The 17227-nt window shown below is 42.6% G+C and overlaps 1 pseudogene; it reads left to right on the top strand.

Moving 5' to 3' along the window:
- Positions 1-13190: 13190 nt before the first annotated feature.
- On the top strand, positions 13191-14191 carry LOC129542301 (mitochondrial carrier homolog 1 pseudogene; annotated as a pseudogene).
- Positions 14192-17227: the final 3036 nt, after the last annotated feature.

Here is a 17227-nt window from a genome sequence, read left to right as displayed (position 1 = left end):
TGGCCGTGTGAGCGGTGGCAGGAGGCCAGGCCGAAGATTCCTGGTTCAGCTGCCTTGTAGATCGCCCGCTTTCCCTGGGGGGCTGTATTCCAGCTTCTGATTTCGCTGCATGACCGCACACTTGCTTCTTGATCAAGCTTAATTCTGGAGAAGAGTGGTGCCATGGTCCTTACCACTTCATAATATTCTAATTGTTTACTGACCCATTCATCTGTCTTCTCCCGTTAAACTCCACGAAGACAAGAATTTGGTGTTCTTTTTTCTAATCTCAACACTTCTCAAAGTGTCAGGCCCTGAGCATGTTTATATGAAAATGTCAAGAAATTTCATTTCCTTATGCCCTTATGAACAATGCGAGAAGAGTTCCTGTATCAGCTCCTCGCACTGATCCTTTCAAATTCCAGCACATTAAAGTTAATGTAAAATGTTACTTTTTTATGCATTGGTGGCCTTCAGTTTCATGGTGTTTATCCGTTGTGGTTCCCTGAAGATCCAGAAGAACTTAGCATATAACCTCTGGGCCGCTTGATAAGAGTGAAAATAAATTATTCCTTAACCCGGTCTCATTTCAGAACTACAAAATTGGTAGCTTAGACTTTTTCTTACAAATATCAAATGATTAAGTAAAAATTTTTATTCTGATCTACGAGCTTAAAAATCAGCTTTTAGCTTATTCCAAAAGTAGTTTTTTATACACTATAATCTTCTGTTATTATGGTTGATTATCATTACCATTAACTAGGCAGCATAGCTAAGCACTTCTACTTGGCTATCAGACTTTCGGGGTTGACTGTAATAGCGGTTTGTGATTTTCGAAAAGTTACTTAGCCTCTCTGTGTCTTAGTTTCCTTATCTGTAAGTTATTATGTATTTTCTAATGTTTTTATGAGGAGTAAATAAGTTATTTAGATGTTTACAGACATAGTACTCAAGTATAAGCAATAATTAACCATAAATATCTAATACTTTATTATAATTACTAATATCAACGTTGATGTTACTAATGATACTATAGTACGGTAACTACTAATATCAAAAGTTACTAATATCAATTTTGAATAATACTTCAAAATGAAAGAAGCTAATTGCTTTGAGGGTGCCTCTGCATTGTCAGAAAATGTAACGTGATTCTGTTATACAGGTTTCTGGGTGTAAAAGACGAATCCAAATGTTACTCTCACTCTGTTTAGATTTTTCACAGTAAAGTCACTACTTTATATAAACTGCCATATTCCTAGAACCAACTCAACTGACAGAATCTACCTTTGAAAATCTTTCCAGAACTGATAAATCCTTATCCTAGAAGACAAACTGTCTCATTGTCAGTCTGCTTAAGAGAGGGCTCTGAGTTCTGAAGTCTTGCCCAATGTGTAGGAAGGAACAGCGCCAAGACTATGAATTATTTCTTTTATATATATATATATATAATTTTTATAACTTTCTTTTTATATTGGAGTATAGCCGATTAGCAATGTTGTGATAGTTTCAGGTGGACAGCAAAAGGACTCAGTTGACTATGCACTATTTCTTAAGGCTAAGGACACAGTTTCATCTGGAGAGAGGGAGGAATATTATTCCTAAGAGCCCTATTACTGTTTCTGTCTGTTCCTAGTGTGGTAGGATAATATTAACAGATTGCCTCCCCTAACCAGTATTATCTTCTTTCGATGTTTTTGTGCATGACTCCACCCCAAACAAGCAGCTAGGCATCCTGTGCTTATTTATTGCTTTAAGGGAAAGATGCAGAGAAAGAAAAGAAAGCAGAGGAGGGAATAAAAGGAGTCCGTCCTGGCTTTCATGCTGCAAAAGGCTTGGCTTACAGGAACAACAACAACAACAACAAAAACTGACAGAGCAAGAGATGTGGATAAAACATGTTCTGGCTTTCCACTCACAGAAAAAACTGAAATAAACTCGCCTCTTGTGCTGGAGAAAGAGGAGGTTGTGGATGGTTGAAAGTGGGGAGAAAGAGGAAAGGTAGAAGTGGACCCGTTTAAATGGTCCCTAACTTGGAGAGTGAGCAAAACAACATCCCTTTATTTATCAGTGTGCCCTGGAAGTTGTTGCTGTTGTTCAGTCTCCCAGTCGTGTCTAGCTCTTCACGACCCCATGGACTGCGGCACACCTGGCCTCCCTGTCCCTCACCATCTCCCGGAGTTTGCCCAAGTTGATGTCCACTCCATCTATTATGCCATCCAGCCATCTCATCCTCTGATGCCCTCTTCTTTTTTAGGAGGAGATGAGACACCTTTTTTAGACAGGAGATTGCAGAAAGGAACTCTGAACCCAGTAGAGGCTAGGAGAACCAATGATTGGGTTAGGATGCTGAGTTTCTCACTGTATGCCCATGTAGACAGATGGCATTGGGAACCAGAGGTCCCAACCTAAACACTTGCTGCCACACTGCTGCTGCTGCTGCTAAGTCACTTCAGTCGTGTCCGACTCTGTGTGACCCCATAGATGGAAGCCCACCAGGCTCCCCCGTCCCTGGGATTCTCCAGGCAAGAACACTGGAGTGGGTTGCCATTTCCTTCTCCAATGTGTGAAAGTGAAAAGTGAAAGTGAAGTCGCTCAGTCGTGTCCGACCCTTAGCGACCCCACGGACTGCAGCCTACCAGCCTCCTCCATCCATGGGATTTTCTAGGCAAGAGTACTGGAGTGGCTTGCCATTGCCTTTTCCAGGCCGCCACACTAGACATTCTCAAATTTAGATCCAACCCTGGTGGTGGGGGAAGGTAGGATACCAGAAATTGGCAAAGATTATGTTGAGAAGGAAATGGCAACCCACTCCAGTGTTCTTGCCTGGAGAATCCCAGGGACAGGGAAGCCTGGTGGGCTGCCGTCTATGGGGTCGCACAGAGTCGGACACGACTGAAGCAACTTAGCAGCAACAGCATGATATCACCAACCCTTTGGAATAGACAATTCAAAATTGAACTTAAGTTATCAAAAAATAAATTTGTGTTTATATGTTCACATGGTTATAGGCTGTGACAGAGACACAGACAACTTTGGAGTAACACCCAAGCACATTGTCAAAGACAAGAAATCAGGAAGGACACCAGGGTTTGGGGAGAAAGCTTCAGGACCTTAGATGTTGAAAAATCAGGCTCTGACAGCAAAATCAGAACTGGTCAACATGTAACTCTTTAAGGAGACAACACAGTTCTACTCCTGGAGGGGAGGGCTTGTGTTGATGAGGTGGTAATGTGCAGGAGAGAGTACTGAGTACTGACTTAGGGCCCTTTCTCTGAACCACGTAGAGAAATGGCTGATTCCACTTCAAGAACAATCAAGAACAGAAAAGCAATTCACAGGCTCTGCCTACTATATGTATGACTCTATAAGAATAACTTGGTTTTCTGAACTGGAACATTGAACCAGTGGAAGACAGCAGAGGCCACCAGGGGACAGCAGAGTCTGCCAGAAACAGAAATCATCCCACAGACAGAAATGGTGCCTGGGACTCTGGGCCTGAGGACTCCCAGTGTGACCTTCTTCTAGTGTGACATTCTTCTTCTAGGTGCTGGAGGTGATAACGACAAAAACGGTATTGATGATCAGTTGACAATAATACCAAGTAAGAGGGCTATGTCTATTCCTTTTCTGAGGAGAAATAAGATTAATTTTAACTTTTCAGTTGCAAAATGTGTAGTTCTCTGATAGACCAGAACCAATGATACACTAATGTGAACCCAAAAAACCATTGTTGAAATCCAGTTTACATTCATCTAAAAGGACTTCCTCAACATGGATTTTATAATTATCCCAAAAATAATAACTAGCATCTACTGCTCACTGCCATGTGCCAGCTCTGTGCTAAGTGCTTTACATAATTAATGTTATTCAGTCTTCAACTTAACTGTGTCATAGGTGATCTTAACATCCTATTATCAGACAAATAAGTGCCAGTGAGGTAACAAAAGTTGCCCAGTGTGACTCCAAAGCCAATTCACTGTAGTGGGTTGGCCAAAAATTACCTTTGGTTTTTTAAGTAAAAATAAAAGACTCATTTTTCATTTTCACCAAAAACTTTATTGAACAATATATTCACTGTTTGGTTCCACTACGTTCTGTCACTTTTCACTCAACTTCATAATTCCATCTTCCCCAAACTTTCTCTCTTTTTGGGCAAAGAACTATTAATAGCAAGCCAGGGCTCTGTGGCTTAGACAGTAAAGAATCTGCCTGCAATGTGGGAGACCCACATTCAATCCCTGGGTCAGGAAGATCCCCTGGAGAAGGGAATGGCAACCCACTCCAGTATTGCTGCCGAGAAAAATCCCATGGACAGAGGAGCCTGGCTGGCTACGGTCCACAAGGTCACAAAGAATCAGACACAACTGAGTGACTATTAATACCAGGTGCCTTTTATAGTATTCCAGGGAATTGAAAATTTTTCCATGAAGAGAATTTTGTAAAGACCAAAATAAATGGAAATTCAAAGGCTCAGTGAATACAGGGGATGAATTTGTAGCCAAGTTGTTAACAGTTTTTGCCTGGTCATCAAAGAAATACATGGCCTTGAGTTATCCTGATGGAAGATTATGTGTTTTCTGTTGACTACTTCTGGACACTTTTCATGAAGTGCCTTCAGTTGGTCTGAGGGTAGTACTTGTTGGAATTAATCCTTTGGTCTTCCAGAAGGAGTTCATAATAGAGGACTCCCTTTTCAATCCCACCATATACACAATATCACCTTCTTTAGATGAATACTGGCCTTTGGTGTGGTTGGTGGTGTTTCATTTTGCTTAACCCACAATCTCTTCTGTTCCGCATTATTTTTTAAATGTATTTTATTAGTTTTGGCTGTGCTGGGTCTTTGTTGCTACACAAAAACTTTCTCTAGTTGGGGCAAGTGGCGGCTACTCTTCACTGTGGGGTGTGAGCTTCTCATCACAGGGGCTGGCAACTCTTGTTGCAGAGCACAAGTTCTAGGTGCAAAGACTTCAGTGACTGCAGCACATGGGCTCAGTGGTTGGATCACTGGACCACCAGGGAATCCACGTTCCACATTGCCAAGGTAAAAAATAGTCAAGACCTAAATGTTGTGAGTTTTGTTTTATTTGGTGGCAATTTTAGGACTTTAACCCCAACAGACATTTCAAGTGACCCTGAGAGAACTGTTCCAAGGACTCAGGGGTAGGGTGAATCAGCTTATATAGAAGTTTGTAACAAGGGGCAAGGAGAAGGCAATGGCACCCCACTCCAGTACTCTTGCCTGGAAAATCCCATGGACGGGGGAGCCTGGTGGGCTGCAGTCGATGGGGTCGCTAAGAGTCGGACACGACTGAGCGACTTCACTTTCACTTTTCACTTTCATGCATTGGAGAAGGAAATGGCAACCCACTCCAGTGTTCTTGCCTGGAGAATCCCAGGGACAGGGGAGCCTGGTGGGCTGCCATCTATGGGGTCGCACAGAGTCAGACACGATTTAAGCAACTAAGCAGCAGCAGCAGCAGCAACAAGGGGCAGGTAGTCTGAACATCAGAAGATTATTATTAAGCAAAACCAGATATTTCAAGTTAAGGGATTTAGTGGGTTTTTTATGTATGGGAAGATGTACGAGTCTGGGCTTACTGAAATCATTTCTTTTATGTGTATCTCAGTTACCTGGATCAGTGTCTTGTGATTTGATTTTTTACATCTTTAGTTTCTCGTTTGGTGTAGGGAGGAGTGGCAGCTTGAGGTGGTTCACTGGCTGCCAAATAGCAGGCATTGTTCTTCCTGGGGGCACTCCAGGCCCAGAAATTTACCTTTGGAAGGCCAAGGATAACTGATGGCTGCTGCTGCTGCTACTAAGTCGCTTCAGACGTGTCCAACTCTGTGCGACCCCATAGATGGCAGCCCACCAGCTTCCCCCATCCCTGGGATTCTCCAGGCAAGAACACTGGAGTGGGTTGCCATTTCCTTCTCCAATGCATGAAAGTGAAAAGTGAAAGTGAAGTCGCTCAGTCATGTCTGACTCCTAGCGACCCCATGGACTGCAGCCCACCAGGCTCCTCCATCCATGGGATTTTCCAGGCAAGAGTACTGGAGTTGCTTGCCATTGCCTCCTCCAAGCTGATGGCTATGACATCCTTATTTACAGATATGGCAAGAAATACACTATTTCACAACATTATGTGCATTATCCACTTTTCATCACCCATCACAATATATTTTAAAAGCAGAACATTTTCATTACCTTTAAGTAGAGAATCGCATGCAGAAATACAGTCAAGAAGTTTTTTTCACTTGTGTGGAAACCAAATATCAAAGCAATAATAACATAATAATAATATAACCAACTTTGTGCAAATGATTTTTAGCTCTTGATTTGGATACTATGAGTATGTCAGCTGTCTCCCACATGGTATAAAATTGATTGTTCTCAATTAATGATTTGATTGCTGTCAACTTCAGCTGGCTTACCTGACCATGACGTGTTATCTAGAGAGAAATCTCTAGCATGAAACTTCAAAAACCACTTTTGACATGTTTAAGTAGTCACAGCACCTTCTCCATACACTACACAAATCTTTTTTTGTGTTTCAGTTATGTTTTTAGCTTTCTTGAAATAATAAAGCTTTTATGCTTTTATGCCAAAATGTTGCTTTTTTCCACTGTCTCCAATCTTAAAATGGGTACACAAAAATTCACCAATTTTCATGTTTCTTTTAATGTATGCTAATATGAGAGCTATCACAATACAATTTAACAAAATTGTTTTCAATGAAGTTAAAGACAGCATGACTAGAGTCATCTTCAGAAATAAAAAATGAACAAACATTTTGACCAACCCAATACTAGAAAGATAAAACCTGACACTCTATCTTTAAACCTGTAAGTTTTAAATATTGTGTAAGAAACACCAAGATATGTAAAGGGCCTTGAGCTCCTCATGACGTTAGCGCTGGACTTGGTTTATTCTTGCATAACTCAGTTTTGACCTGATATTATAAAGCAGTTTAGGCTCCTTTACATTTTGTAAGTTATTCTCTATCTATGGATTGTGTTGTTGCCGTTCAGTCGCTCAGTCGTATCCAACTCTTTGCAACCCCATGGACTGCAGCACACCAGGCTTCCTTGTCCTTCACCATCTCCCAGAGTTTGCTCAAACTCATGTCCATTGAGTCAGTCATGCCATCCAACCATCTCGTCCTCTGTCGTCCCATCTCCCCCTGCTTTCAATCTTTCTCAGCATCAGGGTCTTTTCCAATGAGTCGGCTCTTCACATCAGATGGCCAAAGTATTGGAGCTTCAGCATCAGTCCTTCCAATGAATATTCAGCTTTGATTTCCTCAAGGACTGACTGGTTTGATCTCTTTACAGTCCAAGGGACTCTCAAGAGTCTTCTCCAGCACTACAATTCAAAAACATTAATTCTTCGGTGCTCAGTCTTCTTTTGGTCCAACTCTCACATCCATATTTGACTAAAGGCATTCCTGATAATACCAAAAACACAGAATGAACTACTTCCCAATTCTTTCCTTATTTTGACCCCCAAAAACAAATAAACAAATGAACATACTGTTATGTCATTTTTTCCCGTGGCCAGAATAGTACTATCTATTGAAGGGTATCAGTTCAGTTCAGTTCAGTCGCTCAGTCGTGTCCGACTTTTTGTGACCCCATGAATCACAGCACGCCAGGCCTCCCTGTCCATCACCAACTCCCTGAGTTCACTCAAACTCATGTCCATCGAGTCGGTGATGCCATTCAGCCATCTCATTCTCTGTCGTCCCCTTCTCCTCCCGCCCCCAATCCCTCCCAGCATCAGAGTCTTTTCCAGTGAGTCAACTCGTTGCATGAGGTGGCCAAAGTATTGGAGTTTCAGCTTTAGCATCAGTCCTTCCAATGAATACCCAGGATTGATCTCCTCTAAAATGGACTGGTTGGATCTCCTTGCAGTCCAAGGGACTCTCAAGAGTCTTCTCTAGCACCACAGTTCAGAAGCATCAATTCTTCGGCGATCAGCTTTCTTCACAGTCTGACTCTCACATCCATACATGACCACGGGAAAAACCATAGCCTTGACTAAACGGAACTTGGTTGTCAAAGTAAGGTCTCTGCTTTTTAATATGCTATCTAGGTTGGTCATAACTTTCCTTCCAAGGAGTAAGCATCTTTTAATTTCATGGATGCAATCAGCATCTGCAGTGATTTTGGAGCCCAAAAAAATAAAGTCTGACACTGTTTCCACTGTTTCCTCATCTATTTCCCATGAAGTGATGGGACCAGATGCTATGATCTTTGTTTTCTGAATATTGAGCTTCAAGCCAACCTTTTCACTATCCTCTTTCACTTTCATCAAGAGGCTTTTTAGTTCCTCTTCACTTTCTGCCATAAGGGTGGTGTCATCTGCATATCTGAGGTTATTGATATTTCTCCCGGCAATCTTGATTCCAGTTTGTGCTTCTTCCAGCCCAGCATTTCTCATGATGTACTCTGCATATAAGTTAAATAAGCAGGGTGACAATATACAGCCTTGGCGCACTCCTTTTCCTATTTGGAACCAGTCTGTTGTTCCATGTCCAGTTCTAACTGTTGCTTCCTGACCTGCATACAGGTTTCTCAAGAGGCAGGTCAGGTGGTCTGGTATTCTCATCTCTTTCAGAATTTTCCACAGTTTATTGTGATCCACACAGTCAAAAGCTTTGGCATAGTCAATGAAGCAAAAATATATGTTTTTCTGGAACTATCTTGCTTTCTCCATGATCTAGCGGATGTTGGCAATTTGATCTCTGGTGCCTCTGCCTTTTCTAAAACCTGCTTGAACATCTGGAAGTTCACAGTTCACATATTGCTGAAGCCTGGCTTCTAGGTTCCTAGAATTCAAATTTGAAGGACTTTGAATTTGATTATGTTTAGTGAAGACAGCATTTAATGATTATCATATTCTTTATACAATTCCTGCTGATTGTTTTGTGGTTTCAGCTAGGCTTTGGTGCTGTGCTGTGGCTTCATCATCAAGGTGGCAAGAAACAATGGGAAAGGAAGGATTTCTATGATGTTGAGAGAAGAGACATTCAAGTGCCCTGGACTGCACACCAGAAGCAAAGAGCTGACTTTGTATTTTTGCCCACAGAATGCAATATCTCACCTTGCTAAGAAGAAAGTTTTCAGAGAAGGTTTTGATTTTTTTCAGATCACAATGGTGGATCTATTTAAATCCTGGAACTCTGATGATTGCTCCAGAAATTCATACAACAGAGCATCATCCAAAAAAGGTCAGCTTTTACTGTTAATATAAAACTGTGAGGCTGGTGTTTGGATCCCTTTTCACAGAGGAGGAAACTGAGTATGAGACATTAAAGAAGTGCCCCAAGACCACGATGTCGAGCCATCAGGCCATGAAACGTGCCTCTTCGGTCCCCAAGGGCGTTGTTCTTCCTTTTTCTGGATGTTTGGGAATATCTGCCAATAATAACAATTTTGTTTTTGTCATTAGTGATGACAGTTGCTTTTGTCATCATTGTTGCTTTTGAGAAAAAAATGAGCCAACAGATTCAGTCACTTCTTGAATAATCCCTTAAAAGTTATTGGATCACACTGTTGAAAAGAGGTCGTGTATTCAGGTCATTAAAAAAATAAGAAAGCTTTTAAGCTTCAAATGGAGAATTTAGATCATAATTATTTAGTACACAGCTAAATTGCAACTAGATCTAGGAAAATAGAATCCCTCTGTACTCAGAATCTTGATACATGTTGGATGAGGACTCTTTTCTTTTGATTTACTTTTATAGCTAATAAGATACTCAGATATAATCGAGTGATAATATTTGCTGAAGTATTTCTGTTAGCAGTACAACATCTACTGGGGGAAAAAACTGTCATTATTCAGCCAACATTGCTGAGTACCTAATACCTGCTGGGTTAGCATATAGTTATAAGAACAGAGTTGCTGTTTTTAAGAAGTTCACTGTTTTCTAAAAGAGACAAATCATTATAATATATGTACAATTTATGTATAATAATGCATATACATAATAATATGTATTATACTCAAGACACTGTGGGAAAATATTAGAATATTAGACTTTGGAGATCTCTAACAATTTTATAGGGGAGGTGCGATTCTAAGTCTTCTTAAATTCCAGAAAATACTTCACCAGGCTAAGAGACTAGAGTCTGGGGGCACCTGTTAATATTATACAGATCCGTTCCGTTCCGTCGCTCAGTCGTGTCCGACTCTTTGCGACCCCGTGGACTGTAGCCTACCAGGCTTCTCCATCCATGGGATTCTCCAGGCAAGAATACTGGAGTGGGTTACCGTTTCCTTCCCCAGGGGATCTTCCCGACCCAGGGATCGAACCCGGGTCTCCCACGTTGGAGGCAGACGCTTTAACCTCTGAGCCACCAGGGAAGCCCCTATTATACAGATAACATGGCTTAAAAATGATTTCCATTTAGGAAATTAAAAGCCAGAGAAAGAAGAGAAGCTGTTATTCCCAAAGCATGGGGGAGAACATGGTGGAAGGTTAATAGCAGAACATCTGATAAGAGTAAGACCTAGATGCTCAGTTCATTGAGGAAAAAAACTAGTGCAGAATGATGCTCTAAATACATCAAAGTCAAATAGAAAAAGAATTCTCCATGTACTCACAGTTTCACCCAGATTTGCTCAAAACTCACAACTATAAGCAAAACTTGGCTATATATAAATACATAATTCTAGAGTACACAATATTTTCATTCCTTCTCCAAAATCTAATAATGTTTGAGAGAAGTTTAAATAATACCAAAACTCTTAATTGTTCAAAGACTAACTCATGAGAAATTTTCATTTGTATGTGGAAAACTTTTCCTTCTGGTCATGCTGTTTGCCTAAGGAGATTTTTTTTTAATAATTAATTTTTACTGGACTATAGTTGATTTCATTCTGTCTGTCCTCTGATGGATGAGGATTAGAGGCTTATGGAAGCTTCCTGATGGGAGGGACTGGCTGTGGGGAAAACTGGGTCTTGCTCTGGTGGGCTTAGTAAATCTTTAATCCAATTTTCTGTTAATGGGTGGGCTTGTGTTCCCTCCCTGTAGTTTGACCTAAGGCCAGACTATGGTGGGGCAATGGCAGTAATGGCAAGTTCCTTCAAAAGGATTTACGCCAGCACACTGCAGCTCCCAGGACTGCTATAGTCAGTGCCCCTGAGCCCGTGGCAGGCCATTGTTGCCCACAGCTTTGCCAGAGACTCCCAAACACTCACAGGCAAGTCTGGCTCAGTCTCCTGTGGGGTCACTGCTCCTTTCTTCTGTGTCTTGGTGCATACAAGGTTTTATTGAGCCCTCCAAGAGTCTGTTTCCCCAGTCCTGTGGAAGTTCTGAAATCAAATCCCACTGGAGTTCAAAGTCAAATTCCCTGGGGGGTTCTCAGTCTCTTTGCCGAATTCCCAGCTTGGGAAATCTGTTGTGGGCCCTAGAACTTTTCCAAAAGGGCAAGAACCTCTTTCTTATAACTGTTCTCCAGTTTGTGGATCGTCAGCTCAGTGGCTCTACAGTGGAGCTAACAGGGACCTCTTCCAAGAGGACTTATAACCTCAGATATGCAGATGACACCACTCTCATGGCACAGAGCAAAGAGGAACCAAACAGCCTCTTGATGAAGGTGAAAGAGGAGAGTGGAAAAGCTGGCTTAAAACTCAACATTCAGAAAACTAAGATCATGGCATCTGGTCCCATCACTTCATGGCAAATAAATGGGGAAAAAATGGAAACAGTGACAGACTTTACTTTCTTGGGCTCCAAAATCACTGTAAGTGGTAACTGCAGCCATGAAATTAAAAGACACTTGCTTCTTGGAAGAAAAACTATGACAAGCCTAGACAGTGTATTAAAAAGCAGAGACAATACTTTGCCGACAACGGTCCATATAGTCAAAGCTATGATTTTTCCAGTAGTCATGTATGGATGTGAGAGTTGGACCACAAAGACGGCTGAGCCCCAAAGAATTCATGCTTTTTGAACTGTAGTGTTGGAGAAGACTGTTGAGAGTCCCTAGGACTGCAGGGAGATCAATACCTGTCAATCCTCAAGGAAATCAATCCTGAATACTCATTGGAGGGACTGATGCTGAAGCTCCAATTTGGCCACTTGATGCGAGGAGCCGACTCTTTGGAAAAGACATTGATGCTAGGAAAGATTGAAGGCTGGAGGAGAAAGGGACGACAGAAAGTGAGATGATTGGATTGCATCACTGACTCAATGGACATGAGTTTGAGTAAGCTCTGGGAGTTGGTGATGGACAGGGAAGCCTGGCGTGCTGCAGTCCATGGGGTCACTAAGAGTTGGACATGACTGAGCAACTGAACAACAAACAACAAATAGCTGATTTACAATGTTGTGTTAGTTTCTGCTTACAACAAAGTGATTCAGTTATACACATACATGTATGTACTCTTTCCTATTCTTTTCCAATAGGCCATGAAAGGGTACTGAGTACAGTTCCCTGTGCTACACAGCAGGTTCTTATCTATTCTATGTATAGTAGTATGTATATGTCAATCCAAATCTTCCAATTTATCCGTCCCCCACTGTCCACCTTGGTAATGATAAATTTGTTTTCTATATCTGTGATTCTATTTTGTAAGTAGTTCATTTGTACCACTTTTAAAGAATCCATGTATACATGATATCATGTAGTATGTGTCTTTCTCTGCCTTTTCATTCTTTTTATGGCTGAGTAATATTTCATTGTGTATACATACTACATCTTCTGTATCTATTCCTCTGTCAATGGCATTCAGTAGATTTTTAAAACTGTTGCTTTTGTTTAGTCACTAAATCACGTCTGACTCTTTGTGACCCCATGAACTGCAGCAGGCCAGGCTTCCCTGTCCTTCACCATCTTCTGGAGTTTGCTTGAACTCATGTCCACTGAGTCAGTGATGCCATTCAACCATCTCATCCTCTGTTGCCCCTTTCTCCTCCTGTCTTCAATCTTCCACAGCATCAGGGTCTTTTCTAATGAGTCATCTCTTCACATCAGGTGGCCAAAGTATTGGAGCTTCAGCATCAGCATCAGTCCTTCCAGTGAATATTCAGGGTTGATTTCATTTAGGATTGACTGGTTTGATCTCCTTGCAGTCCAAGAGACTCTCTAGAGTCTGCTCCAACACCACAGTTCAAAAACATCAATTATTCTGTGCTCAGTTACCAGATAGTTATGGGGGGTGGGGAGCCCAAGTAAGAGCTGAGGCGGAGTGTCAGTGCGGATGCAGGCCCAGGTTCCCCATCTGCCACTGGTTCCCCAGCACATACCCCAGACCTGGGGTGCATCCACAAAGCTGGGCTCCAGGGAAAACACCCGGGCCACTGAGGCTTTTTTCCCAGTGCTGGGTGAGGCAGTGCTCAGGAACCCACTGCTCTACATGAAGTCTCTTATCCAGGTAGGTCATGAGTGGTCCCACCATTGGGACCAGCATGCTGGGGAGGAAAGTCCTCTGCCCACCAAGCTTCCTCATCTACACCGTGGACCCTGTGCAAGCAGATGGAAAGCTAGGCTGTTCCCAGGCCTGAGACCTTGGCTGACGTCTGCTGCCCTCCCCACCATGATCTGGGTGGTATGAGGAATGCTTTTCCTCTGGCTGAGATGAAGATGGTTTCCAGCACAGATGACACAAGGACTTCTCTGAACACAAGTGGTGAAGGAGACCCTTTGAGATGCCAATGCAGGTCGTGTCCCGCATGCTGGCCTGCCCCTCTGCCTATCATCTCCATGCGCTGCACAGTTGGTTCTGTGGATGGAGGGCCACGGGGAAGCTGAGCCCCACGGGGAAGATTTTCATAGAAGAGGGGCTTCTGGGATTCTCTATGGGCTTAACCCCTCAACTCCTGGGAGATGCGATTTTCCTGTGGACCTGCTGCCACTTCATCAATGCCTACCTGGCGGGTGACTGCATGAAGGACACCCCAGGAGGGCTGGGCAATGAGAACACAGTCCAGGTTCCCAGTTCAGCCAGGCCTGGCCATCCAGAGCCACCCTAAATTTGTGATGGGGGCCTCAGTCAGCATGCTGACCTACCCCTTCCTGCTGGTCAGTGATCTCATGGCCGTGAATGACTGTGGGTTGCGTGCCAGGTCCCCTGCTCACTCCCCAGTGTTCCAATCCTGGATCCACTGCTGGAAGGACCTGAGTGTGCAAGGCCAGCACGTCTGAGGCTCCAGTCGGCTTTTCTGCTGGATAGCATCCAGATCGTGCTTTGTCCTGAAGTAAAATGAATCATGTGAAAACAACAGAAGGATCTCTGTTGATTTCCAAGGCAAACCATTCAATATCAGAGTAATCCAAGTCTATACCCCAACCACTAATGATGGAGAAGGTGAAGTTAAATGCTTGTATGAAGACTTACTACAAGACCTTCTAGAACTAACACCAAAAACAGATGTCCTTTTCATCATAGGAGACTGGAATACAAAAGCAGGAAGTGAAGAGATACCTGGAGTAACAAGCACACTTGGCCTTGGAATACAAAATGAAGCAGGCAAACCCTAACAGAATTTTGCCAAGACAATGCACTGGTGATAGCAAGCACCCTTTTCCAACAACACAAGAAACGACTTTGCACATGAACATCACCAGATGGTCAATACCAAAATCAGATTGATTATATTCTTTGAAGCCAAAGATAGAGAAGTTCTATGATCACAAAAGCAAGACCAGGAGCTGACTGTAGCTAAGATCATGAACTCCTTATTGCAAAATTCAGACTTATATTGAAAAGAGTAGGGAAAATCACTAGGCCTTTCAGATATGACCTAAATCAAATCCCTTATGATTATACAGTGGAGGTGACAAATAGATCCAAGGGATTAGATCTGATACACAGAATGCCTGAAGAACTACGCATGGAGGTTCGTAACATTGTACAGGAGGTGTTGATAAAACCATTCCCAAGAAAAAGAAATTCAAAAAGACAAAATGCTTGTCTGAGGAGGCCTTACAAATAGCTGAGAAAAGAAGAGAACCAAGCAGCAAAGGAGAAAAGGAAATATATATCCATCTGAATGCAAAGTTCCAAAGAATAGCAAGGAGAGACAAGAAAGCCTTCTTTAGCGAACGATTCAAAGTAATAGAGAAAAACACTAGAGACTAGAGCTCTCTTCAAGAAAATGAGATGTACTAAGGGTACATTTCATGCAAAGATGGACATAATAAAGGACAGAAATGGTATGGACCTAACAGAAGCAGAAGATATTAAGAAGAGGTAGCAAGAATACACAGAAGAACTGTACAAAAAATGTACTAATGACACAGATAACCACGATGGTGTGATCACTCACCTAGAGACAGACGTCCTGCAGTGTGAGCGTGAAGTCAAGTGGGCCTCAGGAAGCATCACTAAGAGCAAAGCTAGTGGAGCTGATGGAATTCCAGCTGAGCTATTTCAAATGCTAAATGATGATGCTATTAAAGTGCTGCATTCAGTATGTCAGCAAATTTAGAAAACCCAGCAGTGGCCACAGGATTGGAAAAGGTCAGTTTTCTTTCCAATCCCAAAGAAAGACAGTGCCAAAGAATGTTCAAACTACCACAGAGTTGCACTCATTTCACATGCCAGCAAGTAATGCTCAAAATCTTTCAAGCTAGTCTTCCAAAGTACGTGAACCGTGAACTTGCAGACGTTCAAGCTGGATTTAAAAAAGGCAGAGGAACCAGAGATCAAATTGCCAACATCCATTGGATCACAGAAAAAGCAAGCGAATTCCAGAAAAACTTCTGCTTCATTGACTATGCTAAAGCCTTTGACTGTGTGGATCACAACAAACTGTGGACAGTTCTTAAAGAGATAGGAATACCAGACCACCTTGCCTACATTCTGAGAAACGTGTCTGCAGGTCAAGAAGCAACAGTTAGAATCGGACATGGAACAATGGACTGGTTCAGAATTGTGAACGGAGTATGTCAAGGTTGTAATTGCCACCCTGCTTATAACTTACTTGCAGAATGCACATCATGTGAAATGCTGGGCTGGATGAGTTACAAGCTGGAATCAAGGCTGCCAGGAGAAGCATCAACAACCTCAGATATGCAGATGATACCACCTTTATAGCAGAGCGGGAAAAGGAACTAAAGAGTGTCTTGATGAAGGTGAAAGGAGAGTGAAAAAGCTGGCTTAAAACTCAGTATTCAAAAAACTAAGATCATGGCATCCAGTCCCATCACTTCATGGCAAATAGATGGGGAAAAAATAGAATCATTGATAGATTTTATTTTCTTGGGCTCTAAAATCACTGCTGATAGTCATGAAATTAAAAGATGCTTGCTCCTTGGAAGAAAAACTATGACAACTTAGAAAGCATATTAAAAATTAGAGACATCACTTTGCCAACAAAGGTCTGTATAGTCAAAGCTATGGTTTTTTCCAGTAGTCACATATGGATGTGAGAGTTGGACCATAAAGAAGGCTGAAGGCCAAAGAATTGATGCTTTTGAACAATGATGTTGGAGAAGACGCTCGAGAGTCCCTTGGACTGCAAGAAGATCAAGACAGTCAATCCTAAAGGAAATCAACCTGAATGTTCATTGGAAAGACTGATGCTGAAGCTGAAGCTCCAGTACTTTGGCCACCTCAGTTGAAGAGCCAACTCACTGGAAAAGACCCTGATGCTGGGAAAGATTGACGGCAGGAGGAAAAGGGGATGACAGAGGAAGAGATGGTTAGATGGAATCACCGACTCAATGGGCATGAGTTTGAGCAAACTCCAGAAGGTAGTGGAGGACAGGGAACCCTGGTGTGCTGCTGTTCATAGGGTTGCAAAGAGTTAGACACAAATGAGTGACTGAATAACAATGACAACAAACATAGTTCAGTTCAGTTCAGAAATTACCCAAACATAAATCACCCAAAAAAACCACGCTGTCTGACAGTGTGGCCTGTGTCCTGGCCACTGTGGTGAGGCCTGATCATGTCCAGGCACCTGTCAGACCAATGGAGCAGCACCTAGAAGTGCTCCAGACCAGCTGGACTCCGGTTTCCATATTCCCCCTATGTCTCTCTGGAACCAGGGTTGGGTGGGGTTGAAGCTGCAACCAGTGGATTGATGACTGTTAGACCTAGGAAGTTGGGGTAGGGCTGGGGAATTGGGGCAGAATCCTCTGCTTTGCAGATTTCCTGAGTCTGTCTTGTGCAGGGGATCAGAGAATGGCTTGTGGAGGCCCAAGTTGGATGAGCAAAGGGTTGTGAGGTCAGGTGCCACCTCCCCCATTCACATATCTGGGATCAGCCCCGGCTCTGATCCTGCTGGCCAG

Source organism: Moschus berezovskii, chromosome 19 (genome assembly GCF_049115385.1).
Source record: "Moschus berezovskii isolate FMDL1 chromosome 19, NW_MosBer_1.0, whole genome shotgun sequence".
NCBI classification, from domain to species: Eukaryota; Metazoa; Chordata; class Mammalia; order Artiodactyla; family Moschidae; genus Moschus; species Moschus berezovskii.
The sequence above is the reverse complement of the archived record's forward strand: the minus strand, read 5'-3'. Positions and strand labels throughout refer to the sequence as shown.